The sequence below is a fragment of the Hyaena hyaena genome, unplaced genomic scaffold, assembly GCF_003009895.1.
Source record: "Hyaena hyaena isolate Hyena2069 unplaced genomic scaffold, ASM300989v1 scaffold_22, whole genome shotgun sequence".
Classification (NCBI taxonomy): Eukaryota; Metazoa; Chordata; class Mammalia; order Carnivora; family Hyaenidae; genus Hyaena; species Hyaena hyaena.
In genome coordinates, this window is record NW_024080654.1 from 5470589 (window position 1) to 5488415 (window position 17827).

Here is a 17827-nt window from a genome sequence, read left to right on the forward strand (position 1 = left end):
TGTCCGCGTGGCCTGGCTTCCACCCGCCTAGAACGAGAAATTAGGTAGTAAGTGCAGGTTTCCATCACGTGCCCTTTTTCTGTTTCTTGAGAACAAGAAGAGGAATGTGAGAGGAAGTAAATGAGCGACGAGTGATTTTGTTATGAGGCTGATGCGATGTTCTAACCTGGGGCGGGGCTCAGGGCTTGCTCTTGACCCCTCCGTCCATCCTGGGGACTGTTGCCTCTCTGCCCACCAGGTGAGAGCAGGGTCGTGCTGCCCGGGACCTTTGCTTCCACGCTGCGATGCCAGGAGGGGTGAGCACGCCGTCCTTTGCTCAGTGTGCCCTTCGTGTCCCTGTGCAGCGACAGAGCCCACGCTCTAGCCTGGCTCCTGGATGTCACTGCCTGTGCAGCCGTGAGCGGGGAGAGTTGCAGCTGCAAGTAACGGACCCTGTAAACGTATTTAAATGCCACCATTCCATCCAAGGCTTTCTGAATGCTGGGACAGTGGGGAGCGCTGAGGCCCGTCGAAGGCGTCCATACACACTGGCCCTGCTGCTGGTGAGGGCGTTGGTGTCGGTGGTGCTCACGTTTTGCCTCAACCCTAATGCTGTTTATCCAGTTATTCGCTGGGTCTCGGGTGGTGGAGCCACTTTGGGGGAGGCCTGAAGCCTCCACTCAGCTCTGCCAAGGAGGATGATGGCTAAGTCTTAATGTGCAATTCTAGGGCCTCCCCAGCCCGTAGGAAGCTGCGCGGGAGGGAGGTGGGAGATTAAACCTCCCTGGCTTCGTGATGGCGCGTCCGTGACGAGGCGGGACCCCCGGCTCCCTCTGCTGTCTGTGGGGCCCGCAGTCCCGCGGCTGCCTGTCACTGCCCGCCATGGCCCTTGGCCCACAGCCAGTCCCCGCTGAACTCCCCCGAGCAGATGCGTGCGCCCCAAATGCTCAGCCTCCTGCCGCCGCGCTCGGTCACAGGCGAGCTCCTTCCAGGGAAAATCCAGTGGCCTTACGGCCGCGAGATCCACGTGGCCACACGTTACTTTCTGCGCGGCAGCGAGCCCACTCGTCAGTGAGACTTAGGCAGGAGACTCGAGGGTGAGGAGGGCGGGCGCGCGCAGAGGCAGGCTTCGCGGACCCGGAGTTCAGGAGGGTGAGGTGGGGTCCCGAGTCCAAGGACCCCCCGGTGTGGCTTCAGAGCAAGCATTAGGGACCGACAGACCCCCCAGAAGGGAGGCTCCTGGAGGGTGGGAGGGTCCCGAGCCCGCCTGACCCGGTGTCGGAGCCGGGACGGGCCCGCGGTGAGCAGGGCTGTGGAGGCTCAGCGCTGCGTCCCGAGGGAGTTAGCGAGGGGGCCCTTGTCACCCGGCCCCCCACCCCCGCCGGAGGACACACGTTCTGCCGGGAACGGGGCTCAGAGGAAGACAGGGAGGCCTCACCCCGAGTGCTCCTGGGGCGTGGGTCTCGGGCCTCCAGAGGGCCCGGCGGGGCTGTGAGAAGCGGCCGCCACCAAGCGCCGTGGGACAGAAGATGACGCAGCGCCTGGACGCGCTCGACCTCGTGTTACAGCAGCCGAGGCGGCGCTCGGCGGACGCACGGGGACAGCGACAAGGCCCGGAGCGGGCAGGGCCCGAGAGCGCAGGCGGTCAGCAATGCGCTACTTAGGAGGGGACCACAGCGCCCACGGCCAGCACCACACATTCCGAACGTGGTGCGGCTACATACAACCTTCCTAAAAAGTGTCGCCAGTAACATGCCTCCTCTCTCAGGCCAGAGGAAAGTTACGCTCCGAAGAGAAAGCAGGCTTCAGCGTGGGAGCGCGGTGTGCTCGGCAGCAGCCACCGGACCCACACGTTACAGGCGTGTCCTGGAGGGCCGGCTGCGAGCTCCCAACCCTCACGTCTCCGGGGCGACGCCTCATTTCCGTGGAACAGCAGGGAAGGATTGAAATAGTGTCCACACAGGAGGAAGCCCAAGTAGGAAGCCGAGTGGGGACGGGAACTGTGACGGCAATTACTCTCAAATCACGGCTGGCGGGCATGCAAGCTGAGGTGGCCCCCCACGTGTGGGGCGACACGTGGACCGAGCACGCTGCTCAGAGCCGCCGCCCAGCAGGGAAGTCCCTCCGTGCCCCTTCCTCAGGGACAGGCAAGGAAGCCCTAACGCGGGCGAGCCGACACAAACAGAGCAGCTGGCCAGGTGTTTCTGGGCGCAGAGCTCAGGCCACTCGCCCAGCTGGGCGTCTGACGCCGGCCTCGCCACCCGCTTCACGTCCCACACGCCCTCCTCCCGTCGCTCCCTGTCTCCTCTGTGCCCCCAGCGTTCTTTCCATAACTCGGCCCGGGCACTCGTGTTCTGGGGTGACCGGCGTGGAATGAGGGCCACCTTGCCAAGAACAAGCACAGACGTCCCCGTGCAGCAAGTGAATGATCGGTAACCGGGCTGCTTCAAGGAGATGGAGAAACCAGACGGGGGGCCCAGGGCCCCCAGCACCACGCCCGGGAGCCACGCTCAGAGGACAGAACGCTTCCAACCTGACTCTTCACGTTCAGGTTCTCAGCCTAAGTGATGACTTGACACGCTGGCTCCTCCACCCAAAATGCATTATTTGGAGAGGATTGCTTATAGTTTCTTTTTTAAAAAAATTTGTGGAATCTGATTATTCTATAGGGAAAAATGCCGCTGATAATAGGAAAATTGCATTTAAAAAAATAGGAGAGATCATATTGCATATGAAATTTTATACCCTGCATGTTTCACGTAGCATGGCGTCATGAGACCGTTCCCACGTCGTTAAGCGCTTGTCTACAAGACTTGTGAAAGTGGACAGTGGCCCCTATACAAATGCATAATTATTTTGAGTTGATTTATTTTAAACTGTTCTGCTCCCTGTGTTACATATGGAAAATTACAATATACATCCTTGTTCCACAAACTCTTAGTATTTACTTTTTACTCTTTCCATAGGAGGAGAAAATCACAGAATGGAATTGCTGATTCAGGAGGAGGGAAACATTCACAAGGCGCCTGGGACACATTGGAATTTGCACTCCAGAAATTTCCCATAAATGGACATCCCATCAATAAGGTAGGATCTTCATCTATACTTGATAACTTGAGTCGTGTGATTTTTTTAAAAATCTTTGCCGTCTTGACTATTAAGAAGATGACATTTGCGTCTAAGTCATATTCCTGTGGCCACAACTGGGCTCAACATCTCTCATATGGTGACTGGCCGTCTGCTGGGCTGCCTTTCTCTTTGTATCTGTAGCGCATTCCTCTGTGGAGATTTTTTCTCTATCGATTTACAAATGCTTTTTACATATTGAGGTCTCCAAAAGCCTTTTGGGTATTGTATGTGTTGTAAATATCATCCCAATTTGTCATTCAACCTTGTATATTTTTTTAACAGTAAAAGGTCATGAAAATTTTAAGTTACCAAATCATCAGCACTTCAGTGTTCCTACTTTAATATCATGTTTACAAAATCTGTTTTCACACCAGATATTTATGTATATAATTATTTGTCTCTAGTTCTTTTATGGCTTTGTTGTGTGATAATCCTGCAGTTTATTTTTAGATGCATAGAGTTATTTATTGTTAATAGTTAAACAATTATTCCAGCAGAATTTAGTTTGCATTTCAGTCTTTCTCCACTGATTTAATGTGTCCTTTTATTACACTGAAGAACATGACGCATTTCCGTTCTCCCTCTGCTGCTCTGTGTGTTTCGTGGGACTGCTCGCCTCGTGCTGTGGTTGCACGCGAATGCGTTAGGACGTTTTCATGTGTAGCCGTGGAACACCCTTCATAACTCTTTAATGCTCTGTATTTTCTTACCCCTTATCCCTCCATATATAACTTAGTCAAGTTCATAAAGCTATGTTGTTAGACTTTTGACTGGAGCACCATTCAATTCATTAAATAAATAATCTTAATGAGTGAACTGACATCTTTATAATGATTTTAATGGCTTTTCTATTGAGGAATATTTTATGCTTTCTGTTTTATTTATATCGGTTCCCTGAGTAAATATTTGCTTGGTGAAGGTATATTTTTCGTATTTATTTCAGTGTGTTTTTTATGCTGTATGGTTGTTCTTTTTCATATTGTTGACATATTGGAATTATACTAATTCTTGAATATTTGTTTTTTCTGCTGGCCATCTATGTGGTTCATGTTACTCAGCAATTCATTTTTTTGAGAGCAAGGTGGATGGGAAAATCTTACTGTATGAAAATGGCAATCGTTTTGCCTTTTCCCCCTAATTCTGCAGTTCCCAGACAGCGATGCACAGGGGGAGGGAGAGAGGCGCCCAGCGCGGCCCATGCGAGGCCCCAACAGCTAATGGTGCGGCCGCCACTGCCCCCCTACAAATATGTGTCTCGGCTCCCTGTTGACTCCCATCTGACCTCTGGTATTTCAAGCATCTCTTACTGTTCCTCAACATTTACTTTTCTCTGTCTCTACATCAATTAAATGTTCTTACCTCTTGGGGTTTGAAAGATATTTACTGAGATTTTTTTTGTTTCTTTAGTGGCTACCCTCACAGTCTGAGTTCCGCTGGTTGTTCTGTGATTAGCAGTGTCAAAAATGAACCCTCAGCTGTGTAAGATTAGGAGGTGATCTTCCTCCCCTCCTCTGAAATCATTTCTAAACACTTAAGTATATAATCTGGGGGGCGCCTGGCTAGCTCAATTGGTTGAGCATCTGACCCTTAATTTCTGCTCAGGTGATGATCCCAGGTTTATGGGATTGAGCCCTGTCAGGCTCCACACTGAGATCGAGCTGGTTGGGTTTCTCTCTCTCCCCCTCTCTGTCCCTCCCCACTCGTGCAGTTAAACTTTGTGTGTGTGTGTGTGTGTGTGTGTGTGTGTGTGTGTGTGTGTGTGTAATCTGGGATTTTAAAGCCAGGTGAAAATGTAATGAAGATAATAATTTATAATACTTTAGTTTCCAGGAATATTTTGATTTTTGTCTGATTTTGGAATCCTACTTACAATTATATAGATTTAATCCTTTGTTTCTGTCAGGAAGCCCGTGTGTTCTGTGTCTGCGTCCATTGGGTTCCCTTCATTTTAGATACTTTGTTCAGAAAGATGGAGGTGGCGGTCTTCCTTCTAGATTCTTCACTTCTGCACGTATGGTCTCACTGCTCTTGGCACATGGAGTTGCCTTGTGTGGCATCAGCGTTCTTAGTCTTGGCTCTGTACCCTCAGAACTTGGGGTCACTGCCACGGTGACCGAGCCTGGGGACAGCTGTCACTTCCTTTATCTGTATGTGTTTCCACCACTGATACTGAAAGTTTATGGGGCTGTTTTCCCCATGCCTGAAATTGACCTCACTGGCCCGTGTGCAGGAATGCGTCTCTTTCCTTCATTTTAGCAAACTTCCGTAAAACTGCACACAATGTTCTCCCTCTCTCTCCTTAAAAAGTGCATTACGTCTTCAACCTGCACTCAGGAAAGAATCTCGAATTTGTCTTCCAAATCCTCAGCTGGCTTTTCTGCGTGGCGATTAGCTCCTCCCCCAGGGCCCCCCCAGGAAGTGTCCCCTCGTGCCTGGAACCTGTGAATAGATTGTGTCGGGTGCATTAGGGACTTTGCAGATGAAATGGAAGCTGTGGGTCCCCTACCTGCATTTCCTGGGGGACTCACTTTGATGACACAGCCCTTAAACAAGCTGGTGAGAGGGGGCGGGAGGGGACGGAGAGGGAGCTGGGATGGGGGGCAGGAAGTGCCGGACACAGTGCCACTGGGCTGCGGACAAAGGAGGCCGGGAGCCAGGGAAGTGGGGGGTTGAGGAGCTGAGAACACCCCCACCCACCCACCCAGACAGCAAGGACCTGGACCCTCACCCAGCACCCCTGGAACGGGAGCCCCCAGGCCTCAGGCACTGGCCGAGCCCATCCCACGGCGGCCGCACAGCTTGGGAGAGTAGGTCTGTCTGTTTTAGGACACTCGGTGTGTGTCTGCCACGGCAGGGACAGGACAGCAGGACTGGCTGCCGGCCGTCTGCCGGGCTGGGGTTTGCCTCACTTTCCTGCCGGAGACCAGGGCCTGTCGGAGCCGGCGGTGTGCCGGAGCATCTGTCCCGGGCCCTGAGGTTCAGGGTGCCCAGGTCCCCTGCTGAGCCCGCCTGGGGTGTACAGGGCAGGGGGCTCCACTGAACCACGTACAGCAGCCACTGAACCGCCAGGGCACACGGTTCACGGGGCGGTGGCTGGGCGGGGCCTCTGTCGCCCGGCTGCAAGTCTCAGCCAAACATGGGCACATTTCCTTCAGGGAGCAGCTAGAGGTGACGAGACTCTTGGGGTCGGCAGGGGCCCCACACAGCCCATCCTCAGGGGACACGTTAGACCGAGCGCACCATCCCAGCCCATTTCTCCCTGCTTATATACGTTGGCGGCCTACGTGCCTTCTGTTTAGCATTAGTAGGAATAACACGGTCACAGAGGTGGGAGCTGGCGTGTGTGACCCGGTGACACCCCTGCCACTGGTCTGAACGCTTCATCACGACGCCTTTAATCCTCACGCGAGCCTGTCGCCCCGTCTACAGTGAGAATCTTCCGCTGCCTTCCTCCCGGGCTCGCTGCCACTCACCGCAGAGCCTCTGTACCCCGCTCCGTGGGCGGAGACAGACCTGCGAGGACTCTGGGGAGGAACGGAAAGGGGCTCCTGCTTGCAAGGCCAACGCCCCCCGGGGGGCGTTTTTGATGGTGTAATAACTATGTTCGGGTCCCCAAAGGCTGCTCACCTCCCGCGTCGGGGCCTTTCTCCTCCAGTCTTCGCTGCTCCCCACACGGGCTCCTGCGACTTCCACCTTCTGGAAGCCGCTCGCCCTGACTCCGGGCCTCCTCTCCAGGTGGCCTCTCTGAGTGCCGGCAAATACCCGAGCTCCAGGAGGAAGGCAAGCAAGTCATCAGTGTCTACGAGGCTCACGTGCTTAAAATGTCCTTCCCTCATCCGGTTATTAATGGTCACGTGCAACAATTATTTACCGAGTGCTTACCTGGCAAGCAGGATGCTGTTCATTCTTCTGACAACAGGAAGGCATTCCACGATTTTCTTCTTCAGGAAGACACCATCGCCAGATGCATAGGAGTGGGGGCCGGTAGTGGTGCCGCAGACCCCCAGGTGAGCTGGGAGGCGGCCACACAGGCACCGATGAGGGGCGAAAGTTGAAGAGCGGCAGCGGAAACACAGGTGGGAAAGGCAGAGCAGACCGTGAACTGCCCTGGAAGGAGAATCGCGGGTGTGGTGGTCAGTGGGACATGGGGTGCGGTCCCCCAGTGCTCTCCTCCTGACACATCAATCCAGGAGCTCACCTGGGGGTCCATCTCGCATCAGTTGCCGGTGTTAGAAGGACCCAGGGCCAGGGCCCGGAGGAGGGCAGGAGGGATGGGGAGTTAGGGACGACGATCCAATCTGCAGTGAGGAGAGAGAGGTCTGCCCGGGGGTGAGCCGTGAATAGATGGTCCCGCTGGGGCCTCAGTGGAGGGGACTTTCATTCTCCACAGCAGCTTCCTCCTCTCTGCACACCCTCATCGTGGCGGTGACCGCCGGGGTCTGTGCTGAATCGTGGTGATGAGCCTACACATCTCCAACCCTCCCTGCCCTCGTGGTGACTCCTGTGTCACCCTGCGAACCCCACGCCAAGCAGGTGGTCAGCCCCCGCTGGGTGCGGTCTTCTCCACCCGCTGACCACGCCCCCTGAGCGCTGCCTCTTCTCCAGCGTGGATCCAGGTCTACACTGCGATCTAGCACAGTGACGTCTTCCCCGGGAGCACTCTGTTCCGCCCCTGCCCCACCAAAGGCATTTCTCGGTGCCCGCGTAGCAGTGGGACTGAGCTGTGACCCCGCTCCTGAAATGGACCTCTCTGTCACTCCCAACTTCTCTGTAAGCTTTCGAGGGACTGAACGCAGTCTTATTTGCGCCCGTGTGCCCAGCACAGAGGCCTGCCTGCTTTGCACCTGGTAAGGGCTCAGTGAAGGTTGAACAAAATTGGGGGCGCCTGGGTGGCTTAGTCGGTTAAGCGTCCGACTTTCGCTTAGGTCATGATCTCGCGGTTCGTGGGTTTGAGCCCCGCGTCGGGCTCTCTGCTGATTGCCAGCTCAGAGCCTGGAGCCTGTTTCAGTCTGTGACTCCCTCTCTCTCAGACCCTCTCCTGCTCACGCTGTCTCTCTCTCTCTCTCTCTCTCCTAGAAATAAATTAAAGTATTAAAAAAAAAAAACTTCTATATCTTTAAAAAAAAAAAAAAAAGGTTGAACAAAATTGAGAAATTGGAGAAATGACCCTGAGTCAAACTTATGCCTGCAGTAGATCGAAAAAGGTGGCCACACATTCCTTCCATTCGGGTATGCATGCCGCATTGCAGTGCCACCTGGCCAGTCTCCCCACCAAGAGGCAGGGTCTGTTTCCCCCCACCCCTTAGATTCTGGGCTGGTTTGTGTCCTCCTTTGACCAGTTAAATACAGTGGAAGTGACCTATTGCAGCACTAGGGCTGTGCCCGAGACGACTTGCAGCTACTGCCTTCACCCCCTTGACATAAGGCCTGAGACACCCGCCCCCCCCCCCACCCCCAAGTAAGAAAAATGGTCTGATCTGCTGGACGATGAGCCACCATGTGGAGGAGCCACCAGCCACAACCAGCCACCGGATGTGAGGGTGATGGGCACCTGACCAGCCCCCCAGGGGGCCAGCCATCGGAGGGAGCCACGCAAGGCCAGCAGACAGGCCATCTGGCCAACCCATGTTATAAGATATAACACATCACTCTTAGTCGCTAAGTTGTGGGGATCGCTGGTCGTGTAGCACGACCTCACTGGCACGGTTGTCCTTCCCGAAGGCAGGAAGGGTGTGGACAGGTTGAAATCAACCAACTGAGCTCGCAGAGCAGAGTGGAGACGACACCCTTACTTCTGGTGGGTTCTCCGCCACCAGCCGATGCTCGCCTCCATCAACAAGACCGAACCAGCAACATACGGTTTGGAGCCACGTGTCCTCAGCATGAGGGCAGGCTGCAGGTGAGACCGGCCGTGGGATGGCCCTGATGACTACTGCCACCCATCAGTGGGGAGCAGAGCAGTAAGCTGTGATTAACGGAGTGCCCCTCAGTCTAAATGGGTCTGACGGCAGAGATTTGCAGAACCCGGCGGCGCGAGGAGGTGTAAACACAACCTGTCCTCGGAGTAGGAGACGCGGTGGGTGTGTGGCGAGCCGCGGAGCTGGTGACTTCTCTCTCCGGGCGGAGCGGGAAGCGGAAGCTGTGTGACTCTCTGCTCTCACGTCCCCGAATCAGAGAGAATGTCCTGCCCGGGGCAGGGTTCAGGCAGGTCCCCGGGGAGCCCGCGGGGGCTCTGCCCTAAGAAGCAATTTCTGTCTTTCAAGCCAGTGAATGAACCGATCAGATGAATGTGCCTTCAGATGACGTGACCGTTAATTTCCTCGGGGGCTGTCTGCTGGGCAGACACCCAGGGAGCGCCTTCTGCTCATCGGGCACGGCCCTGGGCTCTGGGGGCCAAGGGCTGCGTGGGGCCCTCGACTTCAAACCGTTCAAGGGAGAGTCCGTTTGTTCTGCTCAGTGAGTCTCGATGTATTGAGAACGGAGACACGTCTGTGTGTGTTTAAATGTGCATCGCGACATGTGCATCCGTGGAAGGGCCTTTTCCGCAGTAGTTTTAGATTTGGACCCGTGGTCGCACCTGACTGGAGCTTAAAGCTTGAGAAGAGTCCGGTGCTGTGGGCTGGACACATAACTCAAAGGTCAGAGGTCACAGGGAACCACTGAGACTTGGGTCCCAGTTGTGAGGGGGGCCGAGGGTTGCTGAGCAGCGGTGGGGCCGACGCTTCCTGTTCACCTGGGAACCGCTGTCCCCTCACAGTTGAGACCTGGTCGGGAGCTGACGTGTTCCAGTTTGATTTGCGCGCTGGGCTAGGCCCCGATTGGGCGCGCTCTGCCCTGGGCCTTGTCCGCTGGACCCCGGGGGAATTCTCGACTGGGAAAGCCTGTGAACTCTGGACGGCCTGCTGGGAGCTGGGGCCTGGACGGCGTCCCTCCTCGGGGGCTGTCTGCTGGGACGGTGGCCTCGATGGACAGGCGGCCCCTTTCCCACGGCCAGGGTCAGGGCACCTCTCCCAGCCGGGGCCTGGCGTGAGCTGGCAGCAGGGTGGCCGCTGTTCTCGCTGTCCGAGTGCAGTGGGCTGGTCTCCGCCGCTCTAGGAGGCCCGTCCTCCGGGCGCCCCGCTCAGGGACGGGACTGGCGGACTCCAAAGGGGGCGTCTCTCCCAGTTCCCGACCGCGTCCGCTTCTGGGCGCTGCTGAGACAGCGGCCCGCTCACCGGGGAGCTGAAAGCAACAGGAGACTATTCTCTGCCAGCTCCGAGGCACAGCGTCCAAAACCAAGGTGTGGGCAGCGTCGTGCTCCCTCCAAACCCTGTAGGAGAGGACGCTTCCTCGCCTCTCCCGGCTTCCGGTGCCCCCACGCCCCCAGCGCCCTCGGCCGTGCGGTGTGGCTCCAGCCCCTGCCTCGGTCTTCACACGGCCTCCTTTCATGTCTCTGCCGGTGTCTCTTCTGTCCTTACAGGGACCCAGTCATGCTGGATGCGGGGCCGGTCCCCCTCCAGTGTGACTGCGCCTCCACTGGTTACAAACAGGGTCATGTTCACGGGTAGCGGGAAGGGCGTGATTTGCAGGGATGCTAACCAAGCCAGGACACCTGTTAAACGTTCCTTCCAGCCTTGGATTCTGCCTAGTGCCCGGATAACTGCGAGGTGGTGTGGGCCCAGCCGGGGGGGAGGGGGCGCGGGGGGGGCAGGGTGCTGAGCACGTCCGCCGCCGTGACCTGCGTCTGCGCAGCTCCCTCCGTGTTGCTCTCATCTCCCCCCGCCCCCCACACAGACGGCTGTGGTGCTGCTGGCCGCGAGGTCCTGCAGGCGGTGATTCGGGGATCCGGCCCTTTCTGTCTTGTCCCCCACCCTCCTCAGCATGTTGTTCCCAAGGGCACTAGGGCATGTCTGTACCCACCCCACCAGCGAGGGGCAGAACGGGGGGCTGGCACTCGGGAGGCGCAAGGTGCTTTCTCCATGACCCCTGCCCCTGCTGTGTGCAGTCCCGGACCAGGGGGTGTGGTCGTGTCCAGTCCGAGGGCGGGGCCCTGCCCCCATGGAGCCTTAGTCTTGATGGATTCGAATCACCACCAACCCCATCACCAAGCCGGGACTCCGTGGTCAGCCTACTTCCCTCTCAACCAGGTTTCCAGGCAGGATTTCTGTACCCAGTCTACGCCTCGGTCAGGAGGTGCATTAAGTGCCATATGCTTCCTCAGTGTCTCCCTAGTCTGTCTTCTCTTCGCCACCCGCCACACAGCCTCCCCGCCGATCTTGCCTCACGTGCTGACCGCTCCTGACTGGGCGCCACATCGCCACCAGAGCGAGCCTGGGACCCTGGGGCTGAGCTGCAGGGGACCAGCCTCTGCAAGCCACAGAGAGTGATGGTTGGCATCGGCGAAGAAGACACGGAGCAGCCTCTTCAGGTGGACTGCTCAAATTTATTTTTCAGCTTAGGGTTTTTATATAGCAAATCCAAACAATCATGCTTAAACAATTTACATTTTTTTTTAATACAGTCATAGGACTTAACATTTCTGAGTTTTCTTGGCAACAGTGATTTCACGGTACATGATTTCCACTTCAACCAATAAAATCTAACCAGGTAGTCATAACAAAGTTCTACATATTCTTTACTATGTATGGCCGGGTATCTAAGGATAAGTGAAGCATATTGGCAGAATACATGAGCTCACAGTGCCCTTTAATTGTTTAAGTTCAGTGGGCAAGCAAAAACAGGATATTCTTGTACCCGCGGTTGTAGGTAACAGACTCTCACAACCCCTTACTAAGAAAGAACAGTGTCAACATTTATCATAGATGACGTATGGAAATGTTTTACATGGATCAACTAGAATTTGGTCTCTGCATTTACTAATCTCATTCTTTGGCCAGAACAATCCATAAGTTGCCTTACAGGCTTGAGGTCAGCAGGCAAATATTTCTCTTAACACTTTTTCGAGAAAGTCCTCCAAAACTAGTAAGTCCTGTTTTTGTCTCTGCTTATGGCATCATATGTGTTCTTACTGGCAGTTAGAACCATACAAGGAAAATGAATTCTAGGTCTCTTATGGACCCCATGCATGGCGGACTGTCTCCAGTTTTGCTAATTGCTACAATATTCATTAGACAACATCTGATTGAGGGGGCGGACATGATATTTAGGTACATTCCATTTTGGAGGAAGGGGGGAACTTTGGGCGATTCTGGTTTCATATTAACCCTAGAATAGACTCACAGCAGAAGTGAGAGTAAAAGGTACAGACTAAGTAGAGAAGAAGAATTCTTCCGGGGGTTCTTCTGACCGCCTTGCAGTCCATTCCCACAGGTGTTTCCCTGGGCCTTGCCATCAGGGATGACCTGTGCAGTTTCGGTCTCCAGCACTGAGCCTGTGCTGTGGCTGCACTGTCAGTCGCTCGCCAGTGCTCACCTCGTGAGGTCCCAATTCATTATATAAAGTGCAACGCTGTCTGGAACGAGGCCTCCGCCAGGTTCTCCATCCCTCTCCCTCAACACCCCCTCACCTCTCTGCTTCTGACCCGCGCGCATCCCGCCCACTCCAGCCGAGCCACTTGACGCCTCCCGGCTCCTGGCTCCGGCACATTGTTCCTTATCTCCGCGTCCTTGGAGGAAATACGGTCCCTTCCTCTTACCTCTTGGAGAACTGCAGTGAATCCTTTACTTTGATTTTAGTTTTATTTTTTTTTTATCAACTATTAAATATGTAGGTAGTTAAAAAGCTAAGTCATTCTCCAATATTTGCACAAAGCACAAAAGGCCTTTGTCCCCATTTATATCTGCTTGGAGACAACCACTTGCGACTCTTCTCAGATTCTTTTGTATTTCTCTCCACATTTCTAAATAGAAGTGCTTGCCTCACTACTTCCTGAGGTTTTAATTTTTAGGCATTTATTTACTGAGTTTCTACTGTGAGAAAGTGGATTAGCCTCCTTCCCCCCTTGGCCCCCAGATGTGTTTCCGTCACCCGGTCCATTCCATTAGGACACGCGGTACGCCAGGAGGCCTTTTCCTTTCCACACACATTTCTTGGAGTTAATAATTGTCTTTATCCCCTTGGTTTTCTGTGTGTTTATAACTAATTACAAGCCAAAGTCATCTCTGATTGCGTAGGTCTGTCTGTACTCGCAGGGGCGCTGGGTACATCATCATTTCATCCTTTGTAGAGTCTCTTCTGGGGCCTCTAACCTCTGATCCAGACTCGTTCCCAGCCCCCGCTGTGGTGCAGCCGACTCTCTGGGCCCCCACCCTGCCCCTTTCCGGGGTTCCCTGTGCCTTTCCCTCATGTTGGACCCCTTGTTTCCCCGACCTCGTGTTTTCTCTTTCCTCATCTCCCTCTGTTTGTTGCGGTGCTTCCCTCAGTAGACTTCTCAGCAAGGATACTTGGAGGTAAAGTTTTTACAACTTGTCTGTCTGAAAATGATCTTTATTCTTTGTTTTTTACTTGAAATTTTGACTGGATGTAGAGGCCCTAGCTGGAAATGGTTTCACCCAGGATTCTGAAGGCATTTCCCTGCGGTCTTCCAGCTCCGGGTTGCTGTTGAGAAGGCCATGCTGTCCCGATCCTTTGTGTGTGGCCTCATTTCCTCCCCGTCTGGGTTAGAACTCCGTAATGCTTACTTCGACGCAGGCCGTTTTTTTTCACCTGTTGTTCAGCCGTGGGCTTCTTCCATTTGGAAACATGAGTCCTGGGTGCTTTCCGGAATTCCTTCCTTAATGATTTCCTCCTCTCTGTTGTGACTGTTATCGCCTTGTAGAATTCCTGTCGTTTGGACACGGGACCAGCGCTCTAAAGTTCCTATCTTTACTTCCTGTTTTCCATTTCTAAATTTCTATTTCTATATTCTCCTTCTTTGTGTTTTTCCTCTACTTTCTGAGACATTTACTTAGTGCATTTTATATTCCAGTCTTACTTATGGGCTTTTCATTTTTTGACATCATGTATTTAATTCGGCTTTGTCCTCTACGTGATCTCCTTTTACAGCCTCTGGTTCTTGTTTCTTCATTATAATGTCATCTCTTATCTCTTTAAAGATATTAATGATAGTCTCCATAAAGTTTGCTTTTTCTTGTAGGCCTTTGATTTATCTTAGTAAATGTTTTAGTGCTGTTTAGTTGTCTTAAGCTCTGTATTTCATATTAGAGCCTCTACTCATTTGTCTGGTGATACTGGGTTCTTGGCGCATATTTAAGTACGAGGCACTGAAAGCCGCTCAGAAGCTCCAGGCTCACGGGTGGGGTGTGACGAGTGTGGGACTTATTGTTAAGGGGGTCGCTGTTAAGTTGCGGGACTTTACTATTGATGTCTCAGGTCTTTCTTAGCTAATCAGATGGCCGAGCCTGCTCTCTGGACTGTCGAAGGCCTAACAGCTTGCATTCTGAGAGCTCAGCAAGGGAAGGCACCGAAAATGTCACATTTACCAAATTTACTTGTTTTACTTGTAGCACAGTGTCTCCGCACCCCTCCCCACCTGCTCCCCGCCCCCCTGCAGCCCTGTGCTGCTGCAGCCTCCCGCTCCACTCACTCTGGAGGTTAAATCCATAGCCCTCTGCAGGACGAGGGGGGTCAGTCCCCAGCTTGCCTGGATTGGAAGTGGCGATCCAGGTACCTGACCCCTTATAAGGAGACTTTTAATCAACCTGCCTGTTTTTATCCCCATTTGATTTTCAGCTTTTGGAGGGTGCTGGTGATTACTGAGGCTCTGGGCCGGCCTCCCCACCCCTGCGAGGGGTCGGCTGTCCCCTGTCTGGTGGATCAGTGGGTGGCCATCCGTCTCTGCTCCAGCCCCCCAAATCATGTCGCTGCTCCCACCTCTCCTTTCCCCTCTATCCTTGTGGGTTTGTACCTTTAAAAGAAATCTTGAGCTCTCTTTCTGGTGGGGAATCAGAGCATGATTCAGTCTCCCATCCTTACAGGGACAAAGCACAAGCTTACCTCTCCTTTGGTATTTTCCCTAATCTCTGCCCAACCATCCGGCAAAATTGATCACTCTCGCCTTTGTTTGGGTCACCCTTGACCTTAATCATGCTGTCCAGGCCGTATCTCCAGTTGGACAAAATGCTCCCTGAAGAAGGGACAGAGCCTTGGTTCACTCCTGCCACAGTGCCTGGCGGTCAGTCGTTCATTCTCACAGCAGACCCTCCGAGTGCACACCCCAGTCCTACAAATATCAGGATACAAATATCAGCGCACGGACAAATCAGGTGTGGCCCGCAGTGTCGGGGGCTCACTTCGGTGTCCCAGGGCCGTGGGAGGAAACAATGAAAACGTAATTCATTTGCCTTGTACGGGTGAGTATGTGTGTATTTGCATGCGTGTACACACCAACACATGTAGCAATCAATAAAATCTGTGCAACAAATGATATCTTCTTTCAAGATATTGACCATATTTCCAAACGTATAAGGAGCTAATGCCTCTGACCTTCGCTCCATGGTTATATTTACCAGCCTAAGTGTGGAGTGATTTTTTTCAAAGTCTGAAATCTGTGTGTGTGTGTGTGTGTGTGTGTGTGTGCACGTGAGTGAAATATATATGTATTTGGTTACTAATTCACTGGCCACGTCTGGCAGGCAGGCAGGCAGAAACACGGTGAGGTAATTTTGTTTAGCCAAGGTTATTTCTCTGTTTATTGTAATTGTGTTCTCCATGTAGGAATCATGTCCGATTCACTCTTTCCACCCACAACACCCAGCAAATAGTTTTCTCAGAGTGCACAGTATATGGCAAAGGCTTAATAAATACTGAATAAATAATGGATGGATAAGTGGATGGACAGAAGATGGGTAGACAGACAGACGGGTAGGTGGATGCCTGGATGGATGAGCGGAGGGCAGGTGAGGCATTAGTGGCTAGATGGCCTTCGAATTTGAATCAATAATCTCAAAGTGAGGGCAGCTTTATGAAAGTTAACTGACACGATGTGCTAGAAAACACTCGGTAAACCCTAAAATAAAATGCATGGACTAAGGCGTTATTGTTGGACTCGTATTCTTCATCATAAACCTCTTCTCAAAAACACGATAAAGTGCCTGTGAGGTCATCGCACCAGTGGATTTTGCTTGTTGGCGATCTGGTGTGCTGCAGCAGGCAGAGCATCGAATGGCGCTCATACACTGCCGGTCCGTGTCTACTTCTACTTGACCTCGAGGACATGAGATGGGGAAATGGACAAATACTCCACTCATTGTCTTTTATCCTAAAGGGCTAAAGTTTAATGAGAAAGAGAAGCCTTCAGAAACACCATGATTTTATTTATTAACCACTTCTGTTTATTTTTTTGTATGTCTGAAAAATTCATCTTGTAAAAAAAAAGAAAAGGAAAGCCTTATAAACTGAAGTTCTGAGTAAGTTATAGGCCTGAATTAACCACAGTTGGTCTCTGGTAGAGGGGAAGAGGCTGACGTGCTTTATGATTTTTATATCCCTAAGATCTGCAGGCTTCTGTTCCCATGGCGGGGCGGGGGGTTCCTCGGGAGAATCCTGGCGATCTGCGGGTAAGGTCTGGTCATCCTTCTGGGGCCACGGGAAGACGGCAGAGGTCGGGGATGGTGCCGAGTATTTGAGAGCCACAGGACAACCCACCCCCAGCGAAGACTTGTCTGGTCCAAGGTCTCATCAGTGTTACAGCTGAGAAACCCTCTTGTAGGCAGAGAGAAACGACAAAGGGCCTATAGGATCATAAATCTTGGAAAGAAAGGAAGGCTTTGATGAGAACTTCACATATAGAGTGCCTAACTTTTTTTTGGTTCTTTGAATCTTTCTTTATTTTTGAAAGACAGAGAGACAGAGCCCAAGCAGGGGAGGGGCAAAGAGAGAGGGAGACACAGAATCTGAAGCAGCTCCAGGCTCTGAGCTGTCAGCACAGAGCCCGACGTGGGGCTCGAACCCACAAACAGTGAGATCATGACCTGAGTGGAAGTCGGACGCTCAACCAGCTGAGCCCCCCAGACGCCCTGTAGTGCACCTAACCTTTAAGGGTCCTGGGAAACTCACACACCCGCCCTTCCTCGTGAGTCATGTCCAAGTTTAGGGAAACACTGGCGGAGGCTTGTTTCTTCACCTTCATTAACACCTGGCCTCTCCACCACCGCACGCACTCAGGTCAGGCAAGGCAGGAAGGCCCTGTGGCTGGAGCTAAAGACTGAGTCCGCGACAGGCTAATTGGGGACAGACCAAGCCAGCACAGCATTTCCAGTCGTCTCTTCTGAGGCGGAGAGGGGCCCCATCATTGTGCTTGCAGGCGTTACTGTTGTTTTTGGGCCCGACGTGTGAGTTGCCTGCCTTCCTGGGCAGGGAGCCCTGAACTCACTTCTAAGACAGAGTCACCTTTCAGGAGGGTCACTGCGTTTTCCCCAGGGATTTGAGTGAATTCTTGGATTCTAAACAAGGACGACGAAAACAACCCGATTTTACCAAAAATCGAGCATAGTGAATAAAACGATAAGAAGTGGAAAGGAGTGGCCTCAAAGGGGCCATTGGATGGAGAAAAGAAAGGGGGTTTTGCTTTAATTGGATTTTAATGATCCCCTCTTTCTCTCTTCTGGCCTGTCTTTTTTTCTTTTTTCTTTTTTTTTTTTTGAGGGGGAAAAACCCTTAAAACATAAAGGTTAATCTAACTATACATTTTAAGCTTTTAAAGGCTCCATTACAAGGCTCATTATGCTAACGGAAACATACCTGGCGTCTGCGGCTTCTAAATGTATCAGCGATGCACGTA